The following is a 16,071-nucleotide window of genomic DNA, read 5'->3' on the forward strand; positions in this document are numbered from 1 at the left end:
TCCAGACACTCTATACAATCAATCCAGGAATTCTTGGACATCATCAGAAATTTACACATAGACAAAGAAGATACCATGGTCTCATTCGATGTAACAGCACTGTTCACCTCTACTGACAAAACTCTAGCCAGAGAAACAATAGCCAACCTGCTGGACATACAGAACAGACAACAGGCCATTGAACCTATCAACAAAGACGGCATACTTAAACTACTGGACCTGTGCCTCACAACACACTTCACATTCAACAACCAGATATACGAACAAATCAACGGAACACCCCATGGGCCCACCGATCTCTGCACTCATAGCAGAAGCAGTAATGCAAAGGTTAGAACAAACAGTCTTACCACAAATTCAATCCAAACTCTGGGTCAGATATGTGGATGACACCTTTGTAATCATTAAGAACACAGAAATAGAGAACACACACCGGATCATCAACGCCACACTCACAGGAATCTGATTCACGAGAGAGGAAGAAAAGAATAACCAACTCCCATTCCTAGACGTGATGGTACAGAGAACACCGAACGGAGAATTCACCATAAAGGTATACAGGAAAGCCACACACACAGACCAAGTCCTGAACTATGAAAGCAACCACCCCAACACACACAAACGAAGTTGCATCAAGACACTAATCAAAAGGGCCACAACACACTGCAGCACACCAGAACTGCAAAAAGAGCGAGAAGAACACTGTATTCGCCAAAAACGGATACCCACGCAATTTCATCAACAGATGCCTAAGAGAAAGACAACGGAACGAGGACATGCCGCAACCCGAAGGACTAGCCATACTACCATACATAAGGAGCATTTCAGAACTGACAGCCAGACTACTGCGACCACTAGGACTCATAACAGCACACAAACCAACAGCCACTCTCAGACAACAACTCATCAGAAGGAAGGACCCGATACTCAGCATCAGCAAAACCAATGTAGTTTACAAAATCACATGCAAGGACTGCACAAAACACTACATAGGACAAACAGGAAGACAGCTAACGATCTGCATCCATGAACACCAACTAGACATGAAACGACACGACCAGCTATCCTTAGTAGCCACACATGCCGATGACAAGCAACATGAATTCAACTGGGACAACACTACTATTATAGGGCAAGCCAAACAGAGAACAGCCAGGGAATTCCTAGAGGCATGGCACTCATTCACAGATTCTATCAACAAACACATGGAGCTGGACCCAATATACTGGCCACTGCTGCGGACAGCTGGAACTGACAACTGGAAGCTGCAGAGAGAAGCCATTATAAATGCTGGAGGAAACATCACAGAAGCGCTTCACAGGAGGCTCCCAAGCACTGAGGATGTCACCTAGACAGGGGACGAAACGTTTGCAACACAAATTTCCAGCTCGGCGAACAGAACCACAACACAGGTCCCACCTTCCCCAGAAAGAACCCCAGTTATCCAGATACCGGAATACCTCCCTCCTGCACCATCCCTGTAGCCACGCATTTAACTGTTCTCTCTGACTATTCCTCGACTCGCTATCACGTGGCACGGGTAACAAACCAGAGACAACAACTCTGTTTGTTCTAACTCTGAGCTTCCAGCCTCGCTCCCTGAAAGCCTGCCTGACATCTTCATCCTTCTTCCTACCTATGTCGCTGATGCCAACGTGGACCACGACTTCGGTCTGCTCCCTCTCCCCCTTCTGAACCCGGAAAACACGATCAGAGACGTCACTTACCCTTGCACCTGGGAGGCAACATACCAATCGTGAGTCTCTCTCGCCCCCACAAAACCGCCTATCGGTGCCCCATAACGATTGCTCTGCTCTTTTCCAAACTTCACTTCTGAGCAACAGGAGCAGGCTCCGTGCCATCGGCCTGAAACCCATTGGTTACCTCTGCTCAGTCGTCTTCCCCACAAGTATCCAAAATTGACTTCAATGAGCCTGACGTGATTTGAACACGCAACCTTCTGATCTGGAGTCAGACGCGCTACCGTTGCGCCACAAGCTCACGAGGAGATTGGGCCCGCTATTCATGCTTAAGGGAAGTGATCGCACTACAATGATTTTACGTCTGCGTAACAACTGAGATCAACAGTTCAGTCTGTTCTGTCTCTCCACCTCTCCTTCTGTTTCTCGAAACAATTTCCAACTCTACCTCAATAAAAAGCTGAAAGAACTGCGGATGCTGTATATCAGAAACAAAAAACAAACAGTAGTTGCCGATGACCCTTCCATAGAACTGATGGTGATTGGGAAAACGTTGGTTTATATGCAGGAGATATTGTGGGAGGAAGGCGGATGCAGTAAATGATAGATCAGGACAGAGCCCAAAGCGAGGGAAGAACTGTTGGACAGAAAAGGGAGTTGATAACGATCTGCGTGGGAGGGTGAATGGAGACTGTTCGTGGCAGTCATAGGTAGTGTGTAATGAAAGACTATGTGATAACAAGGCTTGGTGTGTGTGGTAGGGACGAGGATGCTATGGATTTCAAGCCCTAGAATTATTGAATTCGATATTGGGACCGGAGGGATGTATGGTCCAAAAGTGTAATATCCGGTGCGCTTCGTTCTGCTGGTGCTGGGCTTCGCTGGGACAATACAGCAAACCTGAGACAGAGATGTTGGCCACGCAACAGGGTGGGGTATGGAATTGGCAGGCAACCGGAAGCTCAGCGTCTTTTTTTGCGGGCAGAACGTAGATGTTCTGTGCAGCAGTCACCCAGTTAATGCCTCGGTTTCCCCAATGTAAATGAGCCCGTATTATGAGCAGCAAATGCAGTAGACTGGGTTGTGGGTAGTGCAGGTAAAGTGCCGCTACACCTGGAAGGTAAGTTTGGGCCCTTCGATAGTCAGGAGGGAGCAGGTAAATGGGCTGATGTCACACATTCGGCAGTTGCAGGGGAAAGTGCCGTTGGACTGTTGGGGTGGGAGTGAAGTTAGGGTTGGTGGGAATGAAGGAAGAGTGAACCCAAGGTATAACACCTGCCCATTTACTTAACCACTGCGCGCCTTTATTGGGAAAAAAAACTACCCAGGTAAGTTTGCGCTACACCAGCTTCCGGGTCCGCTCCGCACTTTTTTCGAAAAAGATATTTAAATTTAAACCATGAAACAAACGTAACCGCGTCTACAAACAGATAGTGCCAAACAGCCCTTACCTGCTCCGCGGAGAGAGTGAGGATTGTTCACTCGTTTGTGGGTGTTGGGATGATTGCTTCTGCGGTTAAGTGTTTGGTTTGCGTGTGTTGTTTTTCTGTCGACGCTAGTTTGAAGTTCCCCATTGACTGTTCGCTCTACTGTGACATCTAGGAATGGCACTTTGTTGCTGTTCTCCTCCTCTTCAAACCAGGAGTCCCCCTCAAGCCACAGTCTCACCACTTGGAACACCAGTATACAGACTAGTCAAAGACCTCCACTGAAGACTAAAACACAAGTCGAAGACTCACGCCACTCCAGTTACTCCATCCAAGAATTCTTGAACACCAAAGACAACAAGATAGAAGAGGATGGAATAATACTGTCCTTTGGCATACAGCCCTGTTCACATCCATTAACATCAACGTGACCAAAGAAAACTGAAGACACTACTTGAAGAACCAAAGACACAAACACCAAACAGCACCAACTTCATCAGCAAAGATGACACTGTCAAGCTCGTGGAGCTGTGCCTTACCTCCCACTTCCTATTCAGTAACAAGACTGACAAACAAATCAACGGAGCAGCCATGAAACCACCAATATCAGGATTCCTAACAGAAGCAATAATGCAGAGTTTCGAACAAACAGCCCTTCCAAAGATCCAACCCAAACTTTGGGTCGGCTACAGTGATGACACTTTTGTCACCACAACGTGAAACAACTTAGAGGAAACCTACAACACCATCAACAATTTCCTTACTGGCATAAAATTCACAAAAGAGGAGAACAACAAAAAGTGTTGTTGTTCTAGATGTCACAGTAGAGCGAACAGTCAATGGTAAATTCAAAACAGCGTCGACAGGAAAACAGCACACGCGAAACAAGTAGTTAAGCTGCAGAAGCAATCATCCCAACACATACAAACAAATCTGCATCAGGATGCAATTTCAACGAGCTACTTCACATTGCAGCACCTAGGAACGACGAAGATCAGGAAACAACGATACAGCGCATTTAAGAAGAATGGATAGCCTGCAGACCCGGGGAAAATTGCGTCGCGGACCCGGAATTGAACCCGGGCCGCAGCGGTGAGAGCGCTGAATTCTAACCACTAGACCACCAGGGAAATATAGACCTATTTCGCAGCTCTGCTAAAAATTGCCTCGCTGCCTGGGAATCGAACCCGGGCTGCAGGAGAAAGAAGACTTTCACCGGTCCATTCATCAATGTAATTTTTTTTGTATCCATTGCTCCCGATGCGATCTCTATAACATTGGGGAGATTGGAGAGTCAAGTCACTTCTCCGGGACACCCGCACCAATCAACCCCATCGCCCTGTGGCCTAACATTTCAATCCACCCTCCCATGCTGCCAAGGACATGCAAGTCCTGGGCCTCCTTCACCGCCGCTCCCTCCCCACCCGAGGCCTGGAAGAAGAACACCTCATCTTCCGCCTCAGAACACTTCCACCCCAGGGCATCAATGTAGATTTCACCAGTTTCCTCCTTTCCCCTCCCCCGACCTTACCTCAGTTCCAACCTTCCTGCTCAGCACTGACCTCATGACCTGTCCTCCTTGCCAATCTCCCTTCCCAACTATCCGCTAAACCCTCCTCTCTGACCTGTCTCCTCTATCCCCACCACCATTCACCTATTTTACTCTTTGCTACCTTCGCCCCAGCACACCCCCCACCCAAATTTATCTCTCCACCCTGGAGACGTCCTGCGTCTATTCCTGATAAAGAGCTTTTGCCCGAAACTTCGATGTTCCTGCTCCTCAGGTGCTGCTTGACCCGTTGTGCTTTTCCAGCACCATTCTCATCTAAACTCTGGCTTCCAGCATCTCCAGTCCTCACCTTTGCCGACCCAATAAACCCAGTTTGCCGATTTCTCATCAACAAATTGACACAAGCAGACACAACTTGTGCAGAAACCCTAGCCACATTACCTTACATTAAATACATCTGTTAAATGGTGTCCAGACAACTCAAACCTCTCAGCATCATGGTAGCCCACAAATCTACCAACACACTTGAACAGCGGCTAATGAACCTGAAATACCCGATACAAACAACTAGCAAACGAATGTTAGTTACAAAATATCATTCAAGGAAATATACACATGAACTCTGCCGCACAGTTATCTGTTGAAAATGTGTTGCTGGTTAAAGCACACCAGGTTAGGCAGCATCCAAGGAATAGGAAATTCGACGTTTCGGGCATAAGCCCTTCATCAGGAATGAGGAGAGGGTGCCAGGCAGGCTAAGATAAAAGGTAGGGAGGAGGGACTTGGGGGAGGGGCGATGGAGATATGATAGGTGGAAGGAGGTCAAGGTGAGGGTGATAGACCGGAGTGGGGTGGGGGCGGAGAGGTTAGGAAGAAGATTGCAGGTTAGGAGGGCGGTGCTGAGTTGAGGGAACCGACTGAGACAAGGTGGGGGGAGGGGAAATGAGGAAACTGGAGAAATCTGAGTTCATCCCTTGTGGTTGGAGGGTTCCCAGGCGGAAGATGAGGCGTTCTTCCTCCAACCGTCCTGTTGTTATGTTTTGCCGGTGGAGGAGTCCAAGGACCTGCATGTCCTCGGTGGAGTGGAAGGAAGAGTTAAAGTGTTGAGCCACAGGGTGGTTGGGTTGGTTGGTCCGGGCGTCCCTGAGGTGTTCTCTGAAGCGTTCCGCAAGTAAGCGGCCCGTCTCCCCAATGTAGAGGAGGCCACATCGGGTGCAGCAGATGCAATAGATGATGTGCGTGGAGGTACAGGTGAACTTGTGGCGGATATGGAAGGATCCCTTGGGGCCTTGGAGAGAAGTAAGGGAGGAGGTGTGGGCGCAAGTTTTACATTTCCTGTGGTTGCAGGGGAAGGTGCCGGGAGTGGAGGTTGGGTTGGTGGGGGGTGTGGACCTGACGAGGGAGTCACGAAGGGAGTGGTCTTTGCGGAACGCTGATAGGGGAGGGGAGGGAAATATATCCCTGGTGGTGGGGTCCGTTTGGAGGTGGCGGAAATGACGGCGGATGATACGCTGTATACGGAGGTTGGTGGGGTGGTAGGTGATTTCTCCAGTTTCCTCATTTCCCCTCCCCCCACCTTGTCTCAGTCGGTTCCCTCAACTCAGCACCGCCCTCCTAACCTGCAATCTTCTTCCTAACCTCTCCGCCCCCACCCCACTCCGGCCTATCACCCTCACCTTGACCTCTTTCCACCCATCACACCTCCATCGCCCCTCCCCCAAGTCCCTCCTCCCTACCTTTTATCTTAGCCTGCCTGGCACCCTCTCCTCATTCCTGATGAAGGGCTTATGCCCGAAACGTCGAATTTCCTATTCCTTGGATGCTGCCTAACCTGGTGTGCTTTAACCAGCAACACATTTTCAACTGTGCTCTCCAGCATCTGCAGACCTCATTTTTTACCCGCACAGTTATCTGTGGCAAGAAATGCTGGGATGAGATAAGGAAGATATTTTCAGCCAAAAAGAATCGACACTGAATGGTCAACCATTTACAATCACCCTTTGTTAGCCCAGGATGGAAGATCCGAAGGGATAAACAGTTTTCTTATTTTCGGAAGATTCACAAATATGAGACTGGGTTTTGGTGTTTGTTCCCTTTCCATTCCCAGGATCAGTGGGTTGGGGCGGTGAGTTGGGGAAAGTGAAATGTGCCTGTGAGCAGCTTGTGGGGCTATTTCAGCTTCCCCTCCTCTGACAGCGCTGTGACGTGACTCTGATGTTCTCAGGGACACTGACTGACGTGAGACAGTGAAAAGTGTCTCGTTCCTGCAGATCAAGAATTCAAACAGTATGCCGGCTTCAGGACAATGAGAAAGATTAATTGGGGTGTGTGAAGAAGCTGTGAGCTGCATTTCAAACAGTTAGGTGGAGTCGGATGCGTCATCCATTGCGCCCGCGGCCCTGTGCGTATCTAACGCCACCATGCGGCAGAGTTCTGACGTTAACACGGACATGCGCAGCAATGGGAACAGTCACAAGGTCAACAACCAAAGATAATCACAGTCACTGCTTCCCTTCCACGGTCCCAACTTTGTGAAGCAGTATCTTTCACTGGCAAAGGAAACACCCTGCTTCATTTCGATCACGATTTCCAGCCCCTCACTGTTCTAGTCTCATTTCCAAACACTTGGCTCATAGCCTCAAAAGAAGCTCTGCGTGTATCTGCTTGTTCCACCCGAACAGGCAGTGGGTTGCAGATTCCCACCAGTCCCAATGTGAGTGAAATATCTTTCGCCCTCCACTGATTTGAATCTTAAAGAAAAAACCGGGGAACAGTCTCCCTTTCGTTTTGACGACATTTCCAATTTTGTAGTCGGCAGGGGTCACACCTGCCTGGGGAAACCGCAATAGATTTCACGTCCGTCGCATTCACCACTCTGCCCACGAATAAAGACCCACACTGACAGCTTCATTTCCCAGGTCTCTCTGCCTGTGGAGCTGAGAAAGAGTGAATTATTGCTGGGTTTGTTTGAATCCAATCACTTCACAGGTTACGAAAGGGTTAAATATCTGCAAATGGAGAGTCTGGTTGTTTCACACCGAAAGATGAAATGAACTTTCAGTTAAAAGCAAAAACAGAAATTGCAGGAGCAACTCAGCAGGTCAGGCAACATCGGTGGAAAGAGAATCAGAGACAATATTTCAGAACTCTGTTTTCTCCCACAGATACTGCCAAACCTGCTGAGTTTCTCCAGCAGTTCATCTTTCTGTCTCGGATTCTCAGCATCCGCAGTCCTTTACGTTAGAAATTAAATTATTTCAGCCTCATGTGCAGGAATGAGAATCATTTCAATTTCCCAAAAAATCGGCAGAGATTTCAAGGCATTTGGAAAAAAAGTAAAAGTGGCATTAGGAAGAACATTTTGGCACAAGGAGTGGTTCGGATGCGTAAATCTCTGTCTGACTGTGACAAAGAGGCAGATTCACGTACACAAAAGGGAATTCTGTGGTCATGTTCAAAGTAACAATGTGGAGACTTACAGGGAGAAGGTAAGAGAATGATACGAATAGAGACTCTTATTTACTTGCTGTGTAGAACCAGCAGAGCTAAGGTGGGCCTCCAAATGCGCTGTGACACGCATTGTGATTCAGAGTAAACTCACAGTTCGACCAACGGAAGGTGGGAATTTAGAAAAGTTTATATTTACACAGTCTCCTCACATCAACGCAACAACAAAATGGTTTAATAATCCGCCAATGCAGAGAACCCGGTTCCTGGAGATGGGACAAACTGCTGACTCAGGGCTATCAGTCCACATTGCTCTCTTTGCCACCAGTTCAGAGGGAGAACATTGGATGGCCAAAGGAGTGAATAACGATCTGTGTAGGAGGGTGACTAACTGTTAATGAAGACTGTTGCTGGCTAACGATATGTCGTGTGTAACAGCAGAAGATGTAAAAATAAGGCCTCGTGTGAGTGTGGTCGGGGTCAAGGGCATGGGGGAGTTCGGGTCCGAACAATATTGAACTCGATGTTGAAGACTTGATGACTATAGGATCTCCAAGTAGAAAATGAGGCGTTGGTCTTCAATCAGGGGCTGAACTTTGCTGGAATATTGCTGCATGCCTGAGACAGAGAAGTAGGCCAGGGTACAGAGTGGAGTGTTAAAGTGACAGGCAACCAGAAGCTCAGGGCCTTTTTTTCGGCAGAACCGAGATATTCTGCGAAGCAGTCACCCAGTTTATGCTTCATGCTACTTTGGGGAAACCACACCGTGAGCAACGAATGCAGTGGACTAGTTTGTGACAAATGTGCAGGTAAAGTGCTGCTTCACCTGGAAGGTATGTTCGATCCCTTGGATATTCAGGATGGAGCAGGTAAATGGGCAGGTGTTACACATTCGGCGGTTGCAGGGGCAAGTGCCTTGGGACAATAGGAGGTGGTTGTGGGGTGTGAGAGTGAAGGACGAGTGGACCCGAGGTGTAAGCCCTGCCCATTTACCTCCTCGCATATATAAATCCGTGAAGTTGAAAGAACACTCCATAGAATGATTCAGTACCACGTGACTCATGAACTAATTCGTATTCATGTTCCGGGGCCAGCACCATTATTGCGTCACAGCAGCTGCAGGCCATCACCGGGGGCTCGCACTATGACGTCATGGTGCGACTGGAAGTCCCCGGGACAGTTTATCAAAGAAACCTCCCTGTGGGTCAGCGCAGCCATGCATCGGGAAGCACTGGGATGGCGAACCACTATCAGTTTACATGGGGAACACATCTCCACATTACACAGCCTCGAGGCAAATTTCCCTTCCTTTGACTTAAAGTTCAAGAGCACTCAAACCGAAATTCCCAAGGTACGTTTGGCAGAATTCCTTCCAGGTGTTCGCTAAATATATCTATGAGCACTTTGTTAAAGTTTGAACATTGCGAGTGTTGAAATTTTGTGCTTTTGAGCGAAATCACAGTTCAGAAAAACAGAATGTGGGAATTTAGACAGAGTTTATACTGGTACAACGGCGATATGTCTGCGGGTGTGTGATGGAAGCATCACCCAGAAGGGAAACCATCTCTCCTATTCAGTCAATGTCGTCTTCAGCAACTTTCCCGTCTAACGGCGCACTGTTCTGCACCTCGCCTTCTCATCTCTTTCACAAAAAACTTCGACATAAATATTTCACATTGATATACTGTCCCAATGTGCACAGTTGAGATGACAGCCTCGCGGAGGTCTGACTGGTCTTCTGTTGTTCTCTGTATCCTGTGTTGAGGAGGGCAATGCTTATCACTGGTCACTCCGGTGTTACAGAAAAGTTTAGAAACAAAATGTTTTAAAATTCTACCAGTAGAGAGGACCCGGGACAAACAGCAGCAGGGAGACAGAATGAGAAGGAGCTGTTCTGGAAACTCTTTGCCGCTTGCAATTCTCAGAGCAATGTCAAATGTATTTCACACCGAGCAAGACTCAGCTGGCTGAAGAGGAACAGCGGGGGGGCTTGCGCAGTCTCGGTGTTGCTCGTTGGTCTCTGGGTATGATTCGCGGTTTGGGCCTTCTATTGTGCAGGCTTGCAGGAGATCCAGGGTTCGAATCTCTGATGAGCCTGCGTTTCCAGGTTTGTGCAAGAGTGCCCGCTTAACTTTCTCAAAACCCACTCTTGCTAAACTAGGCTGCTTGGAGTACAAATTGAGCAGAAAGCAAGGAAGTGAAATGATGGAATATTGCGCTGACGTCAGTGGTGCCGTGTTTAGGGAATGTTAGCGATGAGGGCAGATTGGAAAATTGGGACAGCTCTCCTCGGAGAACAGAAGTTTGAAATCTGGCGTGTTTGAAGTTTTCCAAGTCATGTGGGGTCCAGACAGGGAAAGTAATGCAGTTGAAATGCTCCCACACCTGAAAGGATCGGCAGAGTTTTAAAGTCATCAGGAAAAGAACTAAAAGAGAGATTAGAAAGGTGAGGTTAGGGTCAGCAAATCTTCTGACATTGACAAAGAGGCAGATTCAATAGACGCATAAGGTAATTCGCTGGTCATGTTTAAAGTAACAATGTGCAGAAATACACGGGGAAGGCAAGCGAATGCTACGAATAGAGACACACGTTTACTTACTGTGTCGAATCAGCAGAGGGAAGGTGGGCCGCATGGCCTCCGTCTGCGCTGTGACACATGCTGTGATTCAGAATGAAATCACAGTTCGATCAACACAATGTGGGAAGTGAGAAAAAAGTTTTTATTTACACAGCCTCCATACGTCTGCGCACCAGCATATTACACGACAGCAGCGGAGGTCTTTGACATCAGTCTCGAACGTGCATGCCGCGTGCCAGACGAAAGGCTGAAGGGACCTGGGGAAAACAGGAGCGGGTTGGGCCCATAACGCAGAGATCGATGGATTGAAACCATCCTCTGCTGTTGTTCGATGTCTCCTTGAGCAGCTTCCTTTTGTAATGGTGCTGTGCTCTGTTCTGTATCTTGCCTTTGCACCTACTGCCTGAGTGTCTGAATACCCTGTATCATACCGATACACTAGCGAACCTCACACGGTTCAAGTAACATGCTTTTGGAGGTCTGAGTGGTCTTCTCCTGTTCTTCATCAGTTTCCTATGAACTGATTCGCAAAACCACTTCTCTGAGATGCCAATGAGCTGAAAAAGTTGAAACGCATGCCTTGCGGTTTCGCCCATTCCCTGCAGTAATTCGCCACGCCGGGCCGGACGTGAATGACAAGACAATCAGCATGTCAGAAACTGTATCACCATTCAGACACAGTCCCTTACTATTAGGACAGATATCACTGATTGTGAATCACCTCAGAAAGAGACAAGTGGCAGACAGTCGCGGTGGACTCGATGGACTTAACAGCCTCTGTCGGCGGGAGAATTGCAAGTAGAAACGAAATGGTTCAATTATCCACCAGTGGAGACAGCCTGGTTCCTGGGGACGGAACAAACAGCAGCGTCCTGGGAGCAGGGAGGCAGAATGAGAAGCAGATGTTCTTGAAACTCTCTGCTGCTTGTAATTCTGGGAGCAATGTACAATGTATTTCGGACTGAGCAACTCCCAGTTGCTTCAGGAGCTGGGCGCGCACATGGTTTTTGGCTCATTGGTCTCGGGGTATGATGTCAGTTTTGGGTTTTCTAGCTTATACAGACGGGTGGGAGGTGCCGGGTTCCAATCCCAGGCGAACCCTCATTTCTTAAATTGACCTGAGCAAAGATGCCGGGTCAGTTTTCTCAAAAGCCGCTTTGTTAAATCAGATCGGACTGCCTGAATTAGGGATGGGACAGAGGGACCATTGCAGTGAACACGGCGAAGGGAAACACTTGCTCAAAGTGAGAACAAGTCTTGCAGATTTCTCGCCGGCGCAATCCGAGTCTGAATGAATCCTCCACCTGTATTACGCTCAATTCTGAGGGTGATACTTCAGGAAGCGGGGAAGTGAAGTGATTGCAGACGGCGCTGAACAGGTTGAAGTGAATGGTACCGTGTACGAGGAATGTCAGTCATGAAGGTAGATTGGAAAGTTAGGGCAGTTGTCTTTGCAGAACAGAAGGCTGAAAACTGGCCTGATTGAAGTTTTCCACATCATGAGGGTTTTAGACAGAGGAAATAATGCAGTGAAAATGCTCCCAGGCCTGAAAAGATCGAGAACAATTTGGCAGAGATTTAATGTCATCAGGAAAATAAGCAAAAGTGACATTAGGAAGACCGTTTTCGCACAGGGAGTGGGGTCAGTAAATCGCTGTCTGACAGTGACAAAGAGGCAGATTCAATGGACACAAAAGGGAATTCGGTGGGCATGTTCAATGTAACAATGTGCAGATTTACAGGGAGAAGGAGACAGAATGAGACACGTATTTACATATTGTGTTGAACCAGCAGAGCTAAGGTGGGCTGCATGGCCTCAGTCTGCGCTGTCACACATTTCGTGATTCTGAGTGAAATCGGAGTTAGACCAACAGAACGTAGGAAATTTGGCAACGGGTATATTCTGCCCAACAGGATACTCCATCACAGCAATGAAAGTGTTTTGACATCATTCTCGATGGTACATGACACAGTGCAGATTCAAAACCGAGTATTCATTTGAATCACTGAGTAATTTGTTTAGTTATTCAGTTGAGGTGAGTGGAGTTGCGCATTGGGAGCCACTCCAGTTGATCTGTCGAAGCCGTTTTCTCCTGTGTGATAGTCCCACCAACACTCCAATTTGCTGTGCTTCCAGTCAGTAGATGCAGATTACTGTCCCATACTGATACACGGGCCACGATGACCCAGCTGTGGTGACAAGCTTGTGAAGGTCTGAGTGCTCTTCTCATGTTCTCTGTCGGCCTCCTATGATCCGAATCATCAAACCTCTCTTCTCCGAGATGGGAATAAACTGATGAAGGTGAAACACATCAGTTGCGGTGTGTTCCATGCGCAGGAGGCCCTGCAGTAATTCCCCACGCTGTCTCACACAGCAGCATCCTCTCGGTGAATTAGGCTTGGCAAATAAAAACGATTGAACCAAATCAGTGTCCTCCATTGGATTTTACTGACACCGTTTATACAATTCAGGCTCACCGTTAATGTGGAGAGGGGCCGTCAGACTGTAGTTTCCGCTCCTTCTGTTGAATAAAGATAATTTTAACTGTGTCCAGTGAGAGGAAAGGATTTGCTGTTGGTGGGAAACATTTCTATCTGAACTCGTTTGTCACTCTGCTATGAGAGAAGGAGCTGGGACCTCCTGATAGTTTGAAACACAAAGCTGATAATCTCTAGATTATGTTGTAAAAATATCGGTATAATGTTTTTCACACCGCGCTGTCACCAACTGAACGAAACGGCTGTGTGTTTAAATCCCGTGATGAACAGTTTGTCTTTTATTTCTCACATTGGGGGGAGCTGAGCATTTACCCAAACACTGGGCACACCACCTCCCTGATTCAGTGTTCACAAATCAAACTGACAGCAAAGCTTCACTGTGATCGAAAGTTTCCGGAAAGAAGATTTGGCTCAACAGAAAAACGGAGTAAACATCCTCCTTCCTTGGTTTGAAAGGTAATTGGTCGAGTTCAGTGAGCCTGACGTGATTTGAACACGCAACCTTCTGATGTGGAGTCAGACGCGCTACTGTTGCGCCACAAGCTCACGGATGGCCAGTGGTCTCTATTCATGATTAAAGGAAATGATCGCACTTCAATGATTTTACGTTTTGAGTCGCAACGGAGATCAACAGTTCATATCTGTTCTGTTCCTCCCCCCTCTCTTTCTGTCTCTCGAAACAATTTCCAACTCTCTCTCAATAAAAATCTGAAAGAATTGCGGATGCTGTATATCAGAAACAAAAAAAACAGGAGTAGCATGTGACCCTTCCACAGAACTGATGGTGATTGGGAAAATGTCGGTTTATATGCAGGAGATATTGTGGGAGGAAGGCGGAGATCAGGACAGAGCCAAAAGCGAAGGAAGAATTGTTGGACAGATAAAGGAGTTGATAACGATCTGCGTGGGAGGGTGAATAACTGTTAATGGAGACTGTTCGTGGCTAAGTAGTGTGGAATGACAGACGATGTGATAACAAGGCTTGGTGTGTGTGGGAGGGACGAGGATACCATGGAGTTCAGGCCCTAGAATTATTGAATTCGATATTGGGACCGGAGGGATGTATGGTCCCCAAGTCGAATATCCAGTGCTCTTCGTTCTGCTGGTGCTGAGCTTCACTGGGACAATACAGCAAACCTGAGACACAGATGTTGGCCAGGGAACAGGGTGGGGTGTGGAATTGGCAGGCAGCTGGAAGCTCAGGGTCTTTTTTGCAGGCAGAGCGTAGATGTTCTGTTCAGCAGTCACCCAGTTTATGCTTCGGTTCCCCAATATAGATGAGACCACATTGTGAGCAGCAAATGCAGTAGACTGGTTCTGGGAAGTGCAGGTAAAGTACCACTTCACCTGGAAGGTAAGTTTGGGCGCTTAGATAGTGAGGAGGGAACAGGTAAATGGGCTGGCGTCACACATTCGGCAGTTGCAGAGGAAAGTGGCGTTGGACTATTGGGGTAGGAATGGGGGTAGGGTTGATGGGAATGAATGAAGTGTGGACCCAAGGCATAACTCCTGCCCATTTACCTATCTGCCAAAAAGAGGAATATGTTAAGTGTGTACAAGGAAATTTTCTAATTCACAATGTGGATGTACCTACTGGAGAGGGTGCAAAACCTAAGGCCAGCAACCCCAATTCTATTAACATTAGAATCGTGATTGAAAATAATATATCAGATCTAAAAGTTGAAGTTCTAAATTGGAGGAAGATTCAGGTATTAAGCAAGATTCTACAAAAGCTGATTGGGGGCAGATGTTCGCAGGTTGCTGGAAAATGGAAAGCCTTCAGATATGAGATAACAAGAGTCCAGACAAGTATATTTCAGTTAGGGTGAAAGGAAAGGCTGGTATATGTAGGGAATGCTGGATGACTAGAAAAAATGAGATTTTGGTTAAGAAAAACAAGGAAGCATATGTCAGGTATAGACAGAGAGATGGAGTGAATCCTGAGAGTATGAAGGCAGTACAAGCATACTTGAGAGGGGAATCATGAGGGCAAATAGGGGGCATGAGATAGCTATGGCAAATAGAGTTAATGATAATCCAAAGGGTTTTTATAAATACCTTAAGGACAAAAGGATAAAAGGGAGATAATAGGGCACCTGAAAGATCAGCAAGGCGGCCTTTGTCTGGAGCTGCAGTAGATGGGGGGGGGGGGGGGGGGGGGCGGGGGGGCGTGGAATACTGAACGGATATTGTGCATCAGTGTTTACTGTGGAGAAGGGCATGGAAGATATAGAATGTGAGAAAATAGATGCTGACATGTTGAAAAAATGTCCATATTACAGATGAGAAATTGCTGGATATCTTGAAATGCATAAAAGTGGATAAATCCCAAGGACCTGATCAGGAGTACCCTAGAACTCTGTGGGAAACTAGGGAAGTGATTGCTGGGCCTCTCACTGAGATATTTGTATCATCCATAGTCACAGGTGAGGTGTCGGAAGGCTAGAGGGTGGCTACTGTGGTGCCAGTATTTAAGAAAGGTGGCAAGGAAAAGCCAGGGAACTATAGACCGGTGAGCCTGACATCCGTGATGGGCAAGTTGTTGGAGAGAATCCTGAGAGATAGGATTTACATGTATTTGGAAAGGCAAGAATTGACTAGGCATAGTCAGCATGGCTTTAAGCTTGGGAAATCATGTCTCACAATCATGATTGAGTTTTTTGAAGAAGTAACAAAGTGGATTGATAAGGGCAGAGCAATAGACGTGATCTATATGGACTTCGGGAAGGCGTTCATCAAGGGTCCTCATGGGAGACTGGTGAGCAAGGTTTAATCTCATGGAAGCTGAAAATGTGTTGCTGGAAAAGCGCAGCAGGTCAGGCAGGATCCAAGGAGCAGGAGAATCGACGTTTCAGGCATGAGCCCTTCTTCAGGAATTCATGGAATGCAGGGACAACTAGCCATTTGGA

At 47.4% G+C, this 16,071-nt stretch overlaps 2 non-coding genes across 2 annotated transcripts; both read right to left on the minus strand.

Annotated features, from left to right (window-relative positions):
* Positions 1-1,929: 1,929 nt before the first annotated feature.
* On the minus strand, positions 1,930-2,001 carry trnaw-cca (transfer RNA tryptophan (anticodon CCA)). Its single transcript has one exon. It is a non-coding gene; the product is annotated as a tRNA-Trp (tRNA).
* Positions 2,002-13,636: 11,635 nt separating this feature from the next.
* trnaw-cca (transfer RNA tryptophan (anticodon CCA)) lies at positions 13,637-13,708 on the minus strand. The gene has a single exon. It is a non-coding gene; the product is annotated as a tRNA-Trp (tRNA).
* Positions 13,709-16,071: the final 2,363 nt, after the last annotated feature.

This window comes from Hemiscyllium ocellatum, unplaced genomic scaffold, assembly GCF_020745735.1.
Source record: "Hemiscyllium ocellatum isolate sHemOce1 unplaced genomic scaffold, sHemOce1.pat.X.cur. scaffold_875_pat_ctg1, whole genome shotgun sequence".
In the NCBI taxonomy this organism is placed as follows: domain Eukaryota; kingdom Metazoa; phylum Chordata; class Chondrichthyes; order Orectolobiformes; family Hemiscylliidae; genus Hemiscyllium; species Hemiscyllium ocellatum.